The 18,903-nt window shown below is 32.9% G+C and overlaps 1 long non-coding RNA gene across 5 annotated transcripts in view; it reads left to right on the forward strand.

Annotated features, from left to right (window-relative positions):
• Positions 1–350: 350 nt before the first annotated feature.
• Positions 351–18,903, forward strand: part of LOC148599898 (uncharacterized) — a 41,784-nt gene continuing 23,231 nt past the window's right edge. For 2 of the 5 annotated variants that reach the window (XR_015917680.1, XR_015917681.1), the window contains exons 1-6: positions 351–369; positions 14,919–15,035; positions 16,167–16,285; positions 17,220–17,529; positions 17,694–17,761; positions 18,360–18,410. This is a non-coding gene — a long non-coding RNA (uncharacterized LOC148599898). Of the gene's footprint in view, positions 370–14,918; positions 15,036–16,166; positions 16,286–17,219; positions 17,530–17,693; positions 17,762–18,359; positions 18,411–18,903 lie in introns of those variants that run through there. The other 3 variants (XR_015917677.1, XR_015917678.1, XR_015917679.1) reach the window with 2 other exon arrangements.

Consider the following 18,903-nt stretch of genomic DNA (forward strand, 5'->3'; position numbering starts at 1 on the left):
TTCATTCGTTAGCCCAAGGATTTATATTATATATAGCATTTACCTAAATTTAACTCCTTCGCTAGCTATGAAATAACTTTTTGTACAACTATTTACTACGTTACTGGAATGCTCATCTTGTGCGTTCCTGCATCGATAAAACAACAAGTGTTATACGAAAGGATAATTCCAAAGGAAACCTCGGATATGTATTGTCAGTCAGTGGAGAAACGGGGTGCCGAAATCACGCATGACACAAGACGCTTTTGTATACGGTTCATTCCCGGCTATGACCTCGTGCCAGCAGCGAGATAAGTGTTGATGCTGCAGTCGTTTAGAAACTAACGAATCCAATACAGCAATGAATGCATACGTCAAGTTCCGACTACAGTAAGTTAGGAGTTGTACTGCTCCAGAAAATCTGCATGATTTGCTCTGACTACTCTGCTCCTGAAACAGTCTCCTCCTTCCACAGTCACAAGTTGGGAACTACAGCTGAATTCTCGTGCGGTGTTTACCCATTATAAAATTAGATTTTTTTTAGTATTTTATTTGAAGGGGGAATATTTATTGTATCTGAAGAATCCTTTTTTGAATTAGGTTCACTGTAATTGTAATATTTAATGATTAAAGTTACCGTGGTCAGGGAATTTATATTAAAACATTAATGCAAGATATAATCTAAATATGCATGTACATGTTAAATGTATAATGAAAAATGTGTAAACAATTAACGGAGTACATATGTACATTGTATGTGTGCCAAAATAGATAGTTTACTTGTATGGAGAAAGCTTCCTATTCTATGGTATATGGGGGATGGGGTATGGGGATGGCAATGTTGTATGGGGGGAATGAGGTAATCAGGTTCAAATCCATTATTGATCTAAAGAAATATATTACATGTATATTTAATTAAAAATAACAGCTAAACTGTTTAAGAATTTAAAAATATAAAATTTAATTCGATAATGAAAATGTTTGATAAGAAATACCCAATGGAGATTGTATGGGGGTGGGGATATTTGCATGGGGAATTATCAAATAACAAAGACAATAAAGACAAATCTTATTTGAATATCCGACAAGACCAGAATCTTTCAAATTTCTATTGCACAATTAATATGGTCATTATTTGTCGATTTAAGAGAGTCCAAATTCCAAAAAAACTAGATAAAGTAATGCCCCCGCATTTAACCTTCATACAGCTATATCATAACTCATAATTGTAAAAAGCACTTTGTCAGATGTGTTATTGTGTCTGTGAGACACATGCCCCCGCATGTGGTTTTGAGTAAACTCAGCATAGCTGAACGAACCTTAAACTCAATCTGTAACTAATCATGACAGACTCACATACTAAAAACCAGTCAAATATCTTGGCGAAAAACTATTATTTCAATACAATTTTTAAAGTGCAGGGCCCATTATTTTGGTAAAACTCAGCGTAGAAGAATGAAACTTATACTCGATTTGTAACTAATCATGACAGACTCACATACCGAAAAGCAGTTCCATATCTTCAAGGGTTTACAATAAAAGTGCGGAAAACTGTCAATAACAGGTGGTAAACAAGCTGATATGAAGAATTATTTGAAGTTATTACATAGTCTCGTTATGTGCGATTTTATTCTAAGTTTTTTTAGTGCTTTTTTTACCTTGATATTTGACTAGGAAGTTGTACATACATTGTGTTCTAGCTAGGATTTGAAAATTGAGGGGCGGAGGGAGGAGGGCACTTTAGCGCGTAGCATTTTTTTTTCAACAAAGAAGGGACATTGATTTTGTATGTTTGTGTTAAGTCAGTAATTTGTATTCAATTGCTTACCCGCCAACTTTTGAAAATGAAGGTTGCATCATAATTTGCAAACTGAGTAAATTTGACTGCATGATTAATATATGCATGACACCCTTATTGTATTGAAAGACCTTTCTCAGATGACCAAGTGCTTTTAAAAACAGATACATCTTATATAACACAAATATATAGAGGTGAATAAGCTGACAATGTATCACTGAAGCCTTAAGTTCCTCTATAAAAGACTTATGAATTCAGTTTCAATGTGAAAAAATTGTAGTGATATTTTAAATTCGTTAACTTTCTTGCAGTGCAAGTATTAACCTTAACTTACTAGGGGGGTTTTAACGTCCATAACTACCCTGTCGGGTCTTGCATGGACGGTTATTAACTTTTAATGATAAGGGCAACTTATTCTTAACATTTATGACATACTCTGAGGTGAAATGTTACATGAAATGTTACAAATATTCAATATTGCTCAACTGAAATATCAAAATCTTATGTAAGTAGAGGGAATTTTATTTCTTTCCTATAACTATTGCAATTACAAATTATGGAAAAAGTCCTTTATTGTTGAAGATATAGAATTTTTTTTTAAATATTGAAATTATAAAGGAGGTAACTGACATTTCGAATAAACAAACATGTGCAACATGCAATTGTTTACACCGATAGTGCTACAAAATTTAGACCCGTCACACACCCTCTGGTGTTGGTTAATATACTTGAAATGAAATTTTTGTATATATGTAAACAGTTTATTATTTGAAGTTAAAATTATAATGCATGGAAAATGTTTTACCAACTTAGTAATGCCTTTCAAAATTTACTCAGTTTCAGCAATAAAAGTAAATGCATATAAAATGCCAACAAAATGGAAACGATGTCTTTTACAAAGTTTGGTATACACGCATCATAGTTCTGTTAGTTCTATTTTGAAAATAGCAAGGTGGCGACCTTGGTTTTCGTTTAGTTACGAAAGCTTTTTGTCGAGACGTGTCTTTTAGTCATTTACATATAAGTTTTCACCTAATTTGAAATTAGAAAATAGTATTGATTTTTTAAATTTTTACATTATTATCAATTTAATTTGATATTAAATAAAGTTGAAATAGACGTATCATTATTTAATTTGGTATTCCGCATACTACGTGAAGAAAATACATATATACGTTCCAAAATGTAGGTGAAGTATAAGTTTTATATGTCCTTAAAATTTGAGAGTAGGGAGAGAAAAAATCTTTAAGTCATTTTTTTTTATAATATGTTAATTTTTGGTGAATAAGATTTATTTCATATAATTTAATTTTTTTTTTGGTAGCTTTATGCAATTTCAAATTTTATAATTAATTCTGTTTCATTCTAATACCCATAATTAATGTTATCAGGAACATATAAAACGGACAAGATTTTTTTCCGATGTTTTCCTTATTATATTTTCCATTAAACGGTACGCATGAATCTTAGTTCTGGATTCGTAAATTGTTCGTACTGTAAGATGCTTAATTTCATCTGTTCCCAGTTCGTCCAATGATCGATTCCATCACTTGTACGATCTGCACTACATGACATTGTAAGAGTCCCTGAATGGAACAGGAAACTATGAACTATTTGGTTCTTTTAAGACATATGCTGTTACGTATCAGAACTTGTTTTCAAAATCTTCCGAGGAGAAAGAAATTCTGTATCAGAGATTTGTATTAGATAAAAAATAATTCTTCAAATGCTGTTCGTTCAATATGTGGAAAACATGCAGTGCCAACATACCAGAGACATAAAAAAAACCCAATCAATGTTAAAGACCTCGTGCAAATAGAACACAGAAAAGATTTTCAACTATTTAAAACTGTATGACTTATTCTTAATACTGTTTATTTATTCATTTCTTTAAAAGCTTTTTCAAAATCAGCATTACGATTTTTCATAAAAACAAGAACAAAAATTGCAACAATAAAAATCCACCCTAAAAATTATTTCAGCTCAATTAAAGAAACATTGATTAATCTATCTAATATAATTACTTTCATTTAAGCCCCTCCCACTTATTCAATTAACATTATATATTTGTCTAATCACACATAATTCCACTATTGAAATATAATTCTGAACTGTTTGTTAAACACAACAATGTTTATTCAGTCGGTATCTATTCAGTCATGGTCTGTTACACATAGGATTGTCGGCACATGCCAGAAATTTTAGCACAAAAGACTACAGATCTAACGACTCAATGACTGTTTTTACACTAAATTTAGTGTGTTTGTTTGTTTGTTTGTTGGGGTTTAACGTCCGAGCAGCAATATTTCAGCTATATTCAGACGATGGACATGAAATTGATGATAAAATGAGCATGAAATAATGATGAAATGAAAAAAGGATGGGACACAAGGACAATGGGGTCGACAGATTTTGATTGCCATTGGAAATAGGGAGAGGTGGGTAGGGTCGGGCAATTTAGCCTCCTGTGGCGGAGCCCAATGTTCCTACTCCGTGAGAATACCACAGTAGGTTTCTTTAACGTGCGAGGAACGTGGCATCTTTCCCAACACGGTGCACCACTATGGTTTGCGCTAAATTTAGTGTATTTTATTTAATTATAAATTACTATTTCAATGGTAGTACTTTTACTTTAGAAATATGTCACCTCATTGGTCTTAGTGCACCTTTTATGGACTTAAAGCTTTAAGACCTGTCTTTGCAGTGTTTAGATGGACAGAGGAGAAAGAAATTTTGTATCAGAGACTTTTGCTAGATAAAAAGAATTCTTCAAATGCTGTTCAGTCAAAATGTAGGAAAACGTGTAGTGCCAACTGACCACAGACATAAAACAACCCAATCACTGTAAAAATAACCTCGTGCAAATACAACACAGAAAAGATTTTCAAGTTGCCTTAACAATCATTGCCATAAATGTTATTAATGTAATAATTATTGTTTAACTATTCATAACTGTATGACTTAATACTAAAATTGCAATTAAAAAAAAAAAAAAAAAAAAAAAAAAAAAAAAAAAAAAAAATTATTTAAGCTCAATTAAATAAACATTGTTTAATTACTATATCTAATATAATTACTTTCATTTAAGCCCCTTCCACTTATTCAATTAAAATTATATTTTAAACACACTAATCACTCATAAATTCCACCCTTAAAATAATTCTAAACTGTTAACACTGACAATGTTATTCAGTCAAGTTCAGTCAAGGTCTGTTACACAAGGGATTGTCGGCACATGCCGGAAATAGGAGCACGAAAGAATACAATTCTAACGACTAAATGCCTGTTTATACACTTAATTTAGTGTATTTTATGTATTTTTTAATTACCATTCCAATGGTAATACTTCAGAACTAGAGGCTCAAGAGAGTCTGAATCGCTCACCTGATTAACCATTTGCTTATTTGAAAAACTTGAGGAATGAGACAGGCTAAGTTAAAATCAACTAAATTGTCAAATGCAAGAAATGCTTTTCATAGCATTTTCATGACCTGAACCAGAATTTTGGTAAAGGCAACAATTTTTGAATTTTTCTCAAAAACCTGTCTTATGACCCCTAAGTTCCATTTTTAGTATAGGCAGCCATATCTATTCATGGATTAAAAATCACAACAGTCATTTTGAGCACAATACACTAAAGAACTATTATGCTTATTTTCATTCAATGATCTGAAATGGTTTTTGAGAAGAAGATTTTCAAAGTTGTACATGTGAAAAAAAAACTGTTTCAGGATTCGCAACTCCTACATTAGTCAATGAATGGTATGAATTCGGCATAGGTCCTTCTCATGACGCTTCACAATTTAACCCATGCCAGAAATTTGCTAAGGCAACGGTTTTTGAGTTATTTGCAAAAAAACTGCCATCTGACCCCTATGTTCTATTTTTAGTAATGGTGGCCATGTTTTTTCATGAATCAACAATCCCAATAGTCAATTTGTGTGGGATACCCTAAGAAACATATATGTCAACTTTCATTGAATTCCGTGCGATGGATTTTGAAAAGAAGATTTTCAAAGTTGCACATGCGAAAATAAAAAAAAAACACGTTTCTGGGGCCGTAACTACTACATCAGTTGACCAATCGTTATGCAAATTTTGACATAGGTCTGTCTCATGATGCTAAACAATATTACCCTATGCCAAAAATTTGCTAAAGCAACAGTTTTTGAGTTATTTGCAAAAAACTGCCATCTGACCCCTATGTTCTATTTTCAGTAACGGAGGCCATGTTTTTCATGAATCAACAATCCCAACAGTCATTTTGAGAGGATTTTCAAAGTTGCACATGCGAAAAATGCAAAAAAAACTGGGGCCGTAACTCCTACATCAGTTGACAAATTGTTTTGAAAATTTTGGCATAGGTTCATCTCATAATGCTGAACAATATTACCCCAGCCAGAAATTTGCTAAAGGCAACGATTTTTGAGTTATTTGCAAAAAACTGCAATCTGACCCGTATGTTCTATTTTAGTAACAGAGGCCATGGTTTTTCATGGATCAAAAATCCCAACGGTCATTTTGTGCAGAACACCCTAGGGAACAATCATGCCAAGTTTAAAACCCATCAGTCCAGTAGCTTCAGAGGAGAAGATTTTTTAAAAGTTGTCCACGACGACGGATGCCAAGTGATGGCATAAGCTCACTTGGCCTACAGACAGGTGAGCTAAAAATGTTATCTCATGGGTGTTAGTGTTACTTTTATGGTCTTTGTGCACTAAGACTGGTCTTTGCAGTATTTAGACAGACCGCTTATTGACAAATATTTTACCAGTTCTGTGTTACTATGAACAACATATAAATTTTTTTAATTAGTTACCACCATATCATAGTAAGTAGAATGTCTCATGAATATCCACATTTTTTGTAATTAGTGAATTAGAAATAAATTATTATCTGCAGTTCTAAGATGAATTACTGTATCTCACGAAATGCTGTTAATCTTTTATCCATTGCTGCACTTAAAGAAGACATGACACAATTTTTTTTTTTTTTTTTTCAATTTTTGGTTTATTTGATTTATTACACCAAATATATATCATAAAAACGTCCCTTGTAGTCACTTGCACGGTTCAAATGAAGATAAATTGATTCAAAAATGGACAATGACCCAAGTCACACAAATTTTAATTAGTCATGTGGTCACGTGACCGTGCTACGTCGTTGGTTCTCAATTCATGATAGAGTGGCTGAAATGCATGGGGCTTCTACACTTTTTACATGATTTCTACAATGGAGAGTGAAAATATTGAAAGTTTTGGTTTGCCAGAGAATATATTGATACAACTGTATCAATTTAAACAACTTCGAGAAGAAAATGATAAACAATGACAGAAATATTTAACTTTTACATGTGTGAAGATTAGATCCACAGACGACACCACTTCTTTTCAAGGATTACATAGAAATATTTCATCACGTTCTGTCATGTTCGATTGAACTTTTTAAATAAAATATATTAAATTCACATTCTAAGATTTAAACTGTTCTGATCTCGATCCCTTTTTACGTAACATTACTCCTGTCAAGTGTACCAGTACCTTGCAAGCTAGTACAGCTATATGATAATACGAACATGTTTATTTTTTTATTGGTTTTTGATAATATATTTGAGAACCCATAAAGGTTTCGTGCTGATGATTCCTCTTGTTCTAAATCTTTTTTGCTAAAATTAAATATTTTACCTGACCTATAAAACAAGAGGCTCTCAGAAGCCTGAATCGCTCACCTGGTTGAATTTTGCCTTTCAATGGCAATAAATTTAACAAGAAGTTGTCCAACAATTATGACTCATAAGTCTTTGGTAGGACGTACCATTAGGATCATTTCAACAATTGAAAGTTTCTTTTAATCTATCATAGTTTTCAAGATCTTGACTGAAAACTGTAAAAAAATTCTTCTTTCAAGGGCAATATCTCTTACAAGGAGTCGTCTGACAACTTTTATAGTCCTAATAAAAAGGGTCATTTCAGCTATTAAAAGAATTTGGCTAAACCTAATGGTTTTGGAGATATATGCGAAACACTACTGTCTGACTCCTATGTTCTGTTTTTAGTAACAGTGGCCATGTTTTTAGACGGATCAAAAATCCCTACATCAGTTCTATGCAGGATACACAAACATCCATAACAAGTTTGTGTCCAATTGATGAAATAATGTCAGAGGAGGAGACTTTTGAAAGAAATAACATGAAAAAATAGCAAAAATAGTTGAAAAAGGGCAATGACTCCAACATGGCTAAACAGATTAAAACCAAAATTTGAACACAGATAGATCTCATCATGATGACCACGTTAAACCCATGACAGAATGTAGCTTAATCTAACGGTTTTGGAGATACAAATGTATGTGCAAAAAACTACTGTCTGACCCCTATGTTCTCTTTTTAGTAAAAGCGGCCATTTTTTTAACGGATTGAAAATCCCCTTATCAGTTCTATGCAGGATACCCCTAGCAACATTCATACCAAGTTTGGTTCTAATTGGTCAAGAAGTTTCAGAGGAGAAGACTTTAGTATTATTGTTAATAACGATGACAAAGGACGCCAAGTGATGGCAATAGTTCACATGGCCTTTGGCCATGTGAGATAAAAAGTACTGTTCGTACCAGAAAAACTCCCTTCAACACTCCTAGGATTGCCCATTATAAATTGTGTATTGTGTCCAATATTCATGTAAATTGTTTCATTTCCAAAATCGTAAGACAAAAGAAATGCAATTATATTTCAATTATCGAAGCCATACACCTGCGTCGACACCTGTGTCACCAGGCACCGAACCATGTAAAGATAAAAGAAGCCACCCATGTATACATTTTCAATGCACCCAAATATTTTACCAGTTCTGTGTTACTATGAACAACATATAAATCACCCAAATGGAGATTGAGAACCAATGACATAGCACTTCCATATATGGTAAGTGGGTGTTACTTCCGGTTTTCATTTATGCATATTAATTAGGTCGTCTTGATAAATTTTATGAAGTTTATCCCTTTATTTATAAATCAAAATTATGAAATACTTTCTTCATTGACAAAAGACAGTTTATTTCTCTAAATCTCACAATGCTTTTATCTACATGTATTGTTATGTCCCTTGTTAAATGACAATTTCTTCTGAATTCACCATTAATAACCTGCAGTGTCCTTCCTAACTAGATGGAACAGCTTCTACCATATATGACTTTAAGTAAGATTTTGGGGATACATTTTTAACTGCTGAAAAGGGTTCTGACTTATAGACAAGACCTATCTTATGAACTAAAATGTTCATCTTCTATGTTTTACAGCTAAAATGTAATGCATTAAAATTAAATTTACTGTTTACCGTCTTTATTTTGCTAAATACAGGCCTTCTATGATTTTATTTGTATTTCCCACTCATCCATTTTACATGTGTCCGCTTATGTAACAAAAAAAGGTGTAATGGAAACATAACCCAATAATGTACCATAATTTGACAAAAGTAATCAATATTTGAGTTGGTTATGACAATTATATGTTTTTAATTTCTTTTTCCTTCAGATAAAACCTCTTAACTTACTGAAATTCTTCAATAATGATTTGTTAGAATATCATGAACTTCCTGTTTTATTCATTGTTGTTTCGTATGTAAATGATTGTAATTTGGGTTATTAGTTGTACCAAAATTAGAATGAATCAAAAAAAAATGGCTGTAGTAAAACAATTTACATGGCTTGTCAAGAATTTAATTACTTACTACTGTAAAAACAACTTTGGCTTGTAATTATTAAAGTCTTTCCCATTTCAAAAGTCAAGGTCATTTGTTTTAATGGTCAAAAACTGGGTCAAAAATGTTTTTTTGCCATTTTTGCCAATATGGTTCAAGATAGACAACTCAAACTACTTCCAATCATTTTAGAAGCATGGTTCCACATCCAAGGATACAAGAGCGCAATTATTTGTAATGCATTTTCCATAGGGTACCTATGTAGTTTGAAAATTAATTTCAAGAAAACAACACAAATTAGCAGAAAATGAGATTCTGTTCCTAAAACTAGAAAAGCATACTTTTTATTTGCACAATACATTTTTTTTAAAAAGTGGCCTTAGACATATCATGGGCACCTAAATCGGGAGTGTCCAGCTTTTTATCAGTAAAAACCACTATTTACGATCATTAAATGCAAAACAATCCCATGTATGGCCTAACATTTAAACAACAGCATAGCGAGAATATCACGATAAATAAACATGGATTAATAATTTTCAATTGTCATTTAAATAAGAAAATCAAAGTACTCATGTACTGAATCAATTTACATTTACTCTGTAAGTTGCCTTAAAATAGCAAGAACAGAGACCCACTTCTTGGTTATCAAAATATTTAAACATTTATTGTACAGTAATTTTGTAAAATCACTTTCTTCCAAAATTGCTGTTCCAACTTACACAATGGAGGCACATTATTCACACTTGTACAAAATACTCATACTTTTGTAGAGACTTAAAAGTACGAAATAAGAGTTTACAATCTGAGTTTAATTTTGACCACATTTGTTCAATACACACTCAAATAATACCTTTACAATGCATAATTCTAGTTTAAGTGTGTTTTAGTACTTCATAGAGGGGTGGCCATTTGACCTGGAAGTGACGATTGAGACCTTTTGCTTTGCAATACGTTATAATTATCTCCCTTTGGATTTATCTATTTTCATGAAAATCACAAGTTCATTTTGTTCTCAACTGATTGTATTGATGGAATTGACAGGAAAAAATAGTTTATTACAACACAGTTACTGCAGAATTCATCGTTCTTATAAGAATCAGAGCTGTTTTGCAAATTTAATAATTGTCAAAAACCTCACCTTTTAAAACATATACAAGAAATAAATATTGTCGATCGAACCGTCTCGACAGGCTAGAACACAATAAGCCATTAGCCGTGAAACAAAGGTCATTTCTCATGAACATGATAGTTGTCAAGAGAGAATTGGTGGGAAAGACCTTTCAATTGTTCTTTAACAATTGACCATTTAATTTATTTCAACATTTATTGAAGTTAGCAAAACAAACAGGTATACTCATTGTAACTCAGGAATATTAGCAATGCAACTGCCAAATATCAGCCTGACTTATAAGCGGGACAAGACTAAGTTCCAGAAATTTGAGACTGAAAGGGGGTCCAATTTTTGGAGGCATCAACTTATACTTGAGTATATAAGGGCAAATTTTTCTTACACATATTCTGAAATGTGTTGATTTTCTCTCAATACCAAGCCACGTGCTGGCATGTTGGATAATTGAAATTTGTATCCTTTCTGCCAGTACACATGTATGAAACTATGATTTGATTCAACGTCGGTTTTTTCATAATACCCATATGAAGAAGGCTTTATCTCTGCACAAGGATTTTTTCAGATGTGGACTGACATATGCACTTTGAATGGATTAATCATCATATAAGTTTGTCTGATTTCCAAAGGTGAGTGACTCAGGTCTTATTGCCTGGCTCATCAACATCAACCTCACCACCTTTTCTGTTGTCCTAAGTCAAAAACCATCAGTCATCAAAGTCAGACATTGTCAAGTTTAAATTCTGAAAGTGTCAGTACTTTGTAGATCTTTGGAAGTGAGCGTTCATGACGTAATTAATGAAATTATGTAATCATGTTTATGTACTTGACTTTCTATGAGCAACTCGGCGGGTGTTTCTAGAAAAAGCAGAGGACGCTTAACCTACAGGTGCACCTGGTCCATGATTCCAGTTTATATTGGAGTCCGAGTTGCTCATTTGCTTTTGTTACTTTGTATGTATGATTTTAGTTACTTTATGTTCTTTGTTGTGCATGTCTGTTTTCCATGTCTGGTCTTTGTCCCTGGATTACATTCTTTTGATTACCGCTATAACCTTGGTTCCCTTGATTACTCTATTATACATTTAAATAGTCATACGTGCATTTCACTACAGCTTAATGCATTGATAGCAAGGAAAGAAAAAGATTTAAAGATACAAGTTCCTTTTCATTTAAAAAGGATATATATATCTGCTTGGCAACGAGCTGGTGATGGACACATATGTCTGCTTGTCAGCAAGAGGATTATTAAGTTAGAAGGCGACTAATTTCATTAATTTTCTCAGGGGCAATTACTGAAAACTAATAAGTAATTATTGATTTTTACAGGAAAATTTTGAAATTTTTATTATATTTTAGTGTTTTGTGAACACACCCTACCTCAGTATTTCCATCATAACTTTGTCATAATAAGTTTGTTAATTCTATAAGCCAACTCATAAATGTATAGAAATTTGTCTAAAATTCATTATACTGACACCTGAGAAACTTTTGTCTAAGCAAAATACTTTATCGGGATACATACTGTATGATTAAAGCGTCAGAAATAGTAAAACTGTAGGCTAGATAATAGTTTAAAAGACATCTAGAAAAGCTACTTCAAGTTGGATCTTGATAAAACCCTGCAATTTACACTGAACCGGGAACAGTTCTGTGGGATATCAGTAGTATTTTAAGTAGCATGAATAATATAATAAGTAGGAAGTAAACTGATGAAACTTTTGTAAGAGTTCACCCATTTTTAAAAATGGAGTAGCAGTCAAAAGATGAACAAGTAACCTTCCATTTTTGCTGGTTGATGGCTTCTATTGACATTCCTGGTTCTTCCAATTATTTTACAAATATTTGGAATTCCCTTTGCCGTCTCCCACTTATTACTGATGAAAAATTCCTAACAAAAGGTGGCAAAATGATAAAAGGCACAAATTTCAAATTTGTTAAAAAGGGAACCAGATACTTTTGCTTCAGACTTCGCTTGCACTTAAGCCAAGGTCATTGCCTTCCTAATATAATTAACTTCTGTAACTAAAATCCTGAATAATTTCTATCTCCCCAGTATGCTTAAGTCAAATATAAATCTCATGTTTTAAGTTGACCCAGTATTTAGACCGGGAGCCATATTTACTTTTGTACATTATATAGACTTTGTTAGGAGTGACCAGTCCCAGTATCTAGTATTAGCTGTAACATCAAATCCCTGAAGGCCCATCAGGCTGATGCATCATAAATTGAAAGTTACACCAACCTGTTTAATTTAAACCAACGAAACAAATAGACACGTTCGTCACATTCGTTTCTATAACAAGTCTACTGTACAGTGCACATAAATCAACATGCTTAGCTTAAATGGTAAATGACGAAAAGCCCAGTCATGCTGGGGAGTTATTAGCAACCGCTTTAGGTCATATGTATAGGTGCAGATTACCGTCCGTTCTTTGAATGTCGACATTGACACCGACTTTCAGCTTTCCCATTTCATCCATGACTGTTACCAGTTGAACAAATATCTGACAAATTTATCAGTTTTTCATTTAAATGTTTGTTTGTTTGTTGGGGTTTAACGTCCGAGCAGCAATATTTCAGCTATATTCAGACGATGAACATGAAATTGATGATAAAATGAACATGAAATGATGATGAAATGAAAAAGGGATGGGACACAAGGACAATGGGGTCGACAAATTTTGATTACCACTGGAAATAGGGAGAGGCGGGTAGGGTCGGGCAATTGAGCCTCCTGTGGCGGAGCCCTATGGTTCCTACTCCGATAGAACACCACAGTAGGGTTCTTTAACGTGCGAGGAACGTGGCATCTTTCCCAACACGGTGCACCACTATGGTTTGCGGTCAGGTTTTCCGTGTTATAGCCTGACAACCCCAGCATGTAACACGCCAGGGGTACCCCATTCCACGGCCTGGGGCACACATCCCAATTGCTCTGTGGGCAGAGCGCCCTAGCCCCCGGCTAGGGTTCTGAACAATATTTAGTCGCCTATTACGACAAGCTTAGAGCTGCTGCAGGCATATTCTTTGAACACCCGGACCTGCACGGAGTTTTTCATTTAAATAAAGTAGTTTTAAAGCCTCCCGTTAAAAAATTTGAAAGGCATGTATGCATGCGTACAATACTCACTAAGTTTACTTCCTGAAATCGCTTGGCTTTTTGGACCAAAAGTAACACGTATCAATTTAACACGGCTATTTTATGAGGGTATCATCCCCATTTTGACTCGGGATTTTGGTAATTTTTAGAGTGTACTTTAGACTTAGGCACACAAGTCCGTTGACTTAACATTTCAAAACGGTCCTACTACACAAAGAGTGGTAGAGAGCACGTAATTTTGAATTATTTGAGTAAATAAATGTTTCTTAGTATCTATATAGTGTTTATTTTTCGATGTGACCATTGAAAATAATATATCAACTACTATTCTGGATATTTATTCATAGATCTGCATCTAGACATTGTCGCGCGATCAGTTCGCAAAGTCTGGTGATGTGAAGGAGTTAAATAGCTATTTATTTGCATTTAAATAAACAAAAACAATGATGCATGGTATATAACTTGTTATGATTCAAAGTTATTTTATTAAATTAACGTGTCTATTTTTTTCAAATTTAAACATGATTTTTGGAGGACGTATTTCTACTCGTAGACTGTTCAAATTGGCGACCAGATAAATAAACTAATAATGTTACGGTGACGGTGAGGAAACGTAATTAATCAGTAAATAGATTCGAATGTCAAAATATCCCGTCTATTTTTTGTGGTTAATGCTATAGTAGTTTACTTTGTATGTACTAATAAATGCTGCCATTGGTAATATGTGTTATAGTATATGTAATATTCAACCATTTCGTAACATCTTGATGAAAAGATAATGGAATTTCTATAAAAATTCGTATTGCCAATACATGTATCTCACCTGCAAATAATTTTCACAAAAAAAAAAAAAACAAAAAAACAAAAAAAAAACAACAACAAACAAACAAAAACAAAAAAAACAAAAATCGGAAAAGTAAAAAACACCCAAAATTTTCGGAAAAGCCAAAAAAAAAACTGACTCGCAAAATTTTCGGAAAAGCAATACGTCCGTCAGGCTACTATCTGCAGGTCATTTTTGCCTGTTGGGGATTATGTTGAGTTGGATTTTTTATGACCTGATTTCGGGCAATATTTAATTTATCTCCAGGCCACGAATTCGTATCAGTTTCCTGTCATTTTCGGTTTATGTCGGGCCTTATTTCAAATAATCTTAATTCTTATTGGACCGCACTAGCACTGTTACAATTCTATTGGCTCCTGTAATTTCTATCTACAGATTTCCCGCTATTATGTCAGTTGGCCATCTGCTATCGTACAAGGCAGTAGAAATTTAAGGAGTAGGAAACATGTTGTATAAAAAAGAAATTTACAGCGCTGTCACTTGGCTTCAAAGGTAAGTGATTTTATCTGTCACTTGTTTGTTTATATTTATAAATGATTTGTTTTAAGGCAATGTCACTGTGAGTATTGGTTATTTAGTAAGTTAAAATTTCAATTTCGAGAAGTCATTCCCCTTTTCTGTGCTATGAAAGGCTTCCACATTGCTTTGGCCTAGCTATGACACTCAAAATACAGGTTAATGTATAATGTAAAGTTGAAAGTTTGGAAACTGTAACATTTATTTTTTAATCATTAAAAACAAAAAGAAATTTGCTTCAGGAGAGCCGGTTTCTCCCATGAAATACATGTATGTAGATAACTTTGAAAATTTTAATTGGTGAGCTATCGCTCACAGAAATTTAAATCACTCCTTCCAAGTGGTTAATTTTTTTTTTTTTTTGTCACTAGCATAAAGTAAGATCATATTTATTTCATGGCTCAATAGCTTAATAAAACAAATTTTTACTGGGTATTTGGTGATATGAAATTTCTAATCTTGACTTCATCAGGGAGTGTGTATTAATATAAATTCCCTAACTACATATGTACTTGAAATTTTAGTAGACCCTACTTTATGTAAATGTATACATTTATACATGTACATGTATGTACCAAGGATTTTTACAGTAGACTATAAAAATCCTTGTATGATATATAACCTGAAAATGCCCAAAAGGGGGCACTCCAGTTTTCTTTCCAATTTATAATATGATACAAATTGTTTATTATCAAGACTTTTCGAGCATAGCTCCCACCACATACACACATACACACATAATTGTGAACTTGCCATAGATTTGTGGTATGTCATAGAAAATAAGCATGAAATTATTGTATTTAATATTGAATATTTTATTTGCTGACACACATTGTCATTAAATTGTCATGGCATAGTACATTACAAAAACATACATGTACATTAGGAGTAAACATGAACAATACTACTACATGTACCGGTACATGTATGTGTGGATGGCTACATGTGTGTATTTTATTCTATTTTTGTTGGTTCCACAAATTGTGCTGTCAGATGTACATGTTCACCAACATGTTTTCAGTCTGTGGAGCTCACTTCACACAGCAGTGCATTCATCATACTGATTTTTACACCTTGTAAATTGAAAAAGTTTTTTTTGTTTTAAAGGTACATTCTGAGTGGTGTGAGGTGGAAGCCCCTGCAGTCCACCATGTACAATAGAAAGGGTCAGCCTACCCTCCTGTAGGTCAGCCATTATCTTATGGTCAAAGAAGCTTATACGTCAGGTAAAGTATTCACTGTTGCATTTTTCAGCTTACAGTCCACCTGAGCTAAATGTACATGTATTGTCATCATCTGTTGTAGTTAACCTTACTTTAAATTATTTTCATTTCTAACTACTCAGTGGATTGTCACCAAATGTATCAGGGTATGTACTTAAACTGTGTCATTAGTATGCTGATGAAGCAACTTTTATCAATAAATGTATAAGATTCTGGAAAATGGAATGTGACAAATGCTTTTTCAGCTTAAGCCCTTGAAATACATTTGTATTCATTATTGAGTCCAACTTGTGTGGCAACTCCAAATTTGAGTTATTGGCTGTGAAAAGGCTAAATGTAGCAATTATGTAGCACAGTAAGCTGCTTCTAATGTGTATAATTTAAAATCTTGTAGTTTTAGAAAAAAGCTTATAATTGAAAAAAATATCCATATGATTATACTAAGTAAGATATTCATTGAGTTGAGGTTGTTTTGCTCCCTATTAGAATTTTTGACCTTAAAATATAAAATGTACCAGAGAATTTTTGAAAATTAAAAGAATAACTCGCCTAATGCAATGATCTTAATGACAAAGGTACTATTATACAATGTAGTGTATGATAGATTGTGTAAAAGTTGTACTTCAACTCCTAATTATACTGAAGTTGTACTTCAACGCCTGATTGTACCAAAGTTAAACTGAACTTGTGAGTAAATGAGGCTTCAATACAAATGATAAAATGCTAAGTCTATTTTAAAATGTGCTCAATTTTTATATTTCAAAAATATATATATATTTAAGGTAACATTTGAATTTGCATCATTTCATTTACAATTAATACATGTTGTTGAATGATCACCTGAATATGGCTGAAATATTGCTGCTCGGGCTTTGAAACCCAACAATCATGTTATTGAATGGTTTTCCAAAATTACAAGATGATTTATTTATTTCAGAAAATGGCAGCTGTACTCAGAACAGCAAGCTTCAGAAGCCAAGTTCCCATAGGTTACAGGACCCTCTGACTGAATTCTTCATTTCAAAACACTCGTCCATTCTCATTCAACTAATACTACTAAAACCACTAACCTTGAATGGGGTGGTGAGCCTACTTGCAAGATAATCTGGGGGGATTTCTTGTGAGGTCTTTGGTGGGAGAAGATTCAGTCTGATTCCTGGGGAAAGACAGCTACAGAATTGCATCCCACGGTTCCAAAGACAGCAAATCATCATAATTGCTGAAAGAGTAGACCCTTTCATAAAAAGGTTTGTTGATATTTATTGATACATAAATATAAATCAATTCCTATTCTCTATCAGCTGTTTCATATACATGTATACATGCACACTTGTTTTATTTTTGTTTTCTAAAGGATCACATGTCTGCTGTTCTCAATTAAAAGGTAATGAAGTTCTATTTTTTATGATAGGTTGATGCAATTCTTACACAGTGGTTCTGACACTGTGGAAACACTGGTGTGGATACCAGCAGGTCAAGGTTAGTAACAATGCTGCTAAGCTTATTTTATCAGTTATTATATATGAATATGTTCAGTAACAGTTTATTAACTACATATATTATTTTTTAATACCCTTCTAACTTAGGGGTATAAGAAATTACCATATAGATTTGTCCATCTATTCATTTTGGTAATAAACCTCTGAAATATTTTTTTTTATCATTACATCAATATCAAACTGCTAGGCAATATAAATACATGTATGCAGATGGGGATGATGGAATCAAGATTGTAATAACTGTGACAATGTTTTCCTAAGAAAGACATGGGATTAGCAGGTTTTTAAAGCATGTTTAGGCCCTCGTAAATCTTAATTTTGCTTAGAAGAGGTCATGTTTGAAGATATTGAAAGTAATAAGATACAAGGAAGATAATTCTATCCTTTCATGAAGAGTAGCCAGGGTGTTCGGTGCAAGTGATTTTATAACATAAGACATTAGATATGTAATTAAGTACATGTTAAGCCAAGTACATACATTGTATGTGTACAAATAATGTTTTTATTTGGTATATTGTAGCATCAGATTTCCTGGCTTTTTATGACATATGTATCCATTTTCTTCTTTTAATTTATAGCTGAACCACATTGAGAAGACAGGGGAACTGCACTTAGGTGGATTTGTGCCAGTAAGTGAAACTTAATTACAATTTTTATATCACACAACAAACAATAATGATGCTTCTTGTCATACCTGACAGACTGGATCTGTGCAAAGTTTGGGATGACGATCTGATTCTGAGGAGGGTCAGAAAATTTATTTTCAACCATATCAGGGTAATACTATTTATTTTCATTTTGCTCCATGAAGTATCTATACTGATGTCAGAAATTTTTAGTTAGGTTATACGAAATGGACAATGTTGCTGGATAACTCAGAGCTATTTGAGAATTGCCTATGATAAAAAATTTGTCTATTGAAAAATAACGTAAATTTTCCATGTACATATTGTTTATTGCAGGAAGTGCAATAAACAAAATATGCACATGGAAATTTTGTTATTTTTCAATAGACAAAATTTTTTTCATAGCCAATTCTTATAAATTAATTTTAAAACATATTTTTATCTTTAAACATGAGAAAAGTAGCTCTGAATTTAACTGAATAGGGGTGTGTCAATA

The sequence above is a fragment of the Perna viridis genome, chromosome 13, assembly GCF_037379345.1.
Source record: "Perna viridis isolate PV_CMFRI_1.1 ecotype Kerala chromosome 13, ASM3737934v1, whole genome shotgun sequence".
Classification (NCBI taxonomy): domain Eukaryota; kingdom Metazoa; phylum Mollusca; class Bivalvia; order Mytilida; family Mytilidae; genus Perna; species Perna viridis.